Here is a 1,537-nt window from a genome sequence, read left to right as displayed (position 1 = left end):
AGGCGGTCAGCACCCAGGCCCCGTGAGGAGGCCCCCCGCCTTGCGGCCATAGCCAGGAGCCCACTCCTCAGGCTGAGCGAGGCTCTTGGATTATGAATGGCTGGCACTGGCCCCAGGAAAGACCACGGGGATCCTGCAACCTTCAGAGAAAATGACCCACTGCCTTTTCAGATGGGCAAGGATGCAGTTTCATGCATGACAGCTCAAGGAAGCACATTTAGTGTATTCATTTCTTCAAATTTAAACCAGACACCTGGCTCGAGTGAAATTTCCAATTGAGTTTCTTTCCCTCCAAGCCTCTGACGTTTGTAACTGTTCCCATTTAACCCAAACCACTCACTCACTCACCTTAGGAAAAGCATATTCGGGTATTTTATGTGCTGGAATTGGACATCAAAGAACAGTTTTTACTGCAGGGCTTTACTAGCCAAGTCTGAACTCAGAACAGACCCTGCGCAGTGGCAAATAGATCTCGTGAGCAGTTACACTTAGAAATAAAACAGGTGAGCTGCGATCCATCAGATGCTAAATTGAAATCTTCCCCCACTTGGAACATTTGGGAAGAAGCCCTGTGTGCCTTGTAAATGAAACGGATCTTTCCGCTCCTCTGCTTCCTTCAGCTTCTCCCCTTTGCTGTCTCAGAAGCGATGTCTCTCAGTGCAGCGGCGTCAGGGCCCCCTGGTGAGGCGCCCGGGAGAGCTCGGGGTGCAGACTCGGGGCTGCGCAGGACAGAAATGCATCAGCCCGAAGAGTGTCAACACGGAGAAACAGAGCGAAAGAAAGCGTCCTGTCCTGACCCTGCCCGTCCTAGGCGGCGGCTCTGTCGCGCTCTCCATCTCTCCGAGGAGTGAGGGTCCCTCGCTGCTCAGGGCCTGGGAGCAACATCACTGAGACCAGGAGGGGGAGGTGGTTCCCACGGGGCGTGGCCCTGGATCTCATCCTGATTCTTCTAGTCTAAGCCCCACAAACAGCCCTGGACATTAAAAACCCCGCCTGCTCTGCTTTACGCAGAAGGCGTGCATGTTCTTCGGGATTATCTCGCAGAAGGTCTCTCTTTACAGGTTCACGATTCCTTCCTTCTCACCCTGGACACAGTGACAGTCAGAGTATTGTTCTGACCCTCTCCTACCTACACAAAGGTAAGTTCAAAGAGGAGCAACCAGGACAACATTGAGATAGATATGACAGCTGAAGCTGTGAGGGTGCTTCTCCTGAAGGTTCCAACACGCATTCACTCAGATCTCCCGCATAACCGAATGAGGAAGAGCGTCTCTGAGCTCACGCGCTTCTCCAGACGCCCGCTGCCAGCCTCCATCCTGCAGCCGCCCCGTCCTGGGCTGAGCGGCGCCTAGGGACCATGGAGGGGCAGCCGGGCACTGGAGCAAGCAGGTCGTCTGAGAACTTCTCCTCTAAAGACGGCTGCTGAGTTAGCTGAGAGGCTGGAAACAGACTCTGTAAAATGAGTTCAAACCTGAGCATCAAAGGGGAAGGGAGTGAGAGGGAAGAGAGACGATAGGGTGGCAAAGAGTCGGACACA

The sequence above is a fragment of the Bos grunniens genome, chromosome 9 (genome assembly GCF_055505025.1).
Source record: "Bos grunniens cultivar Pamir isolate PY7600 chromosome 9, Bosgru_T2T1.0, whole genome shotgun sequence".
Taxonomy (NCBI): Eukaryota; Metazoa; Chordata; class Mammalia; order Artiodactyla; family Bovidae; genus Bos; species Bos grunniens.
Note: the sequence above shows the minus strand (reverse complement) of the source record.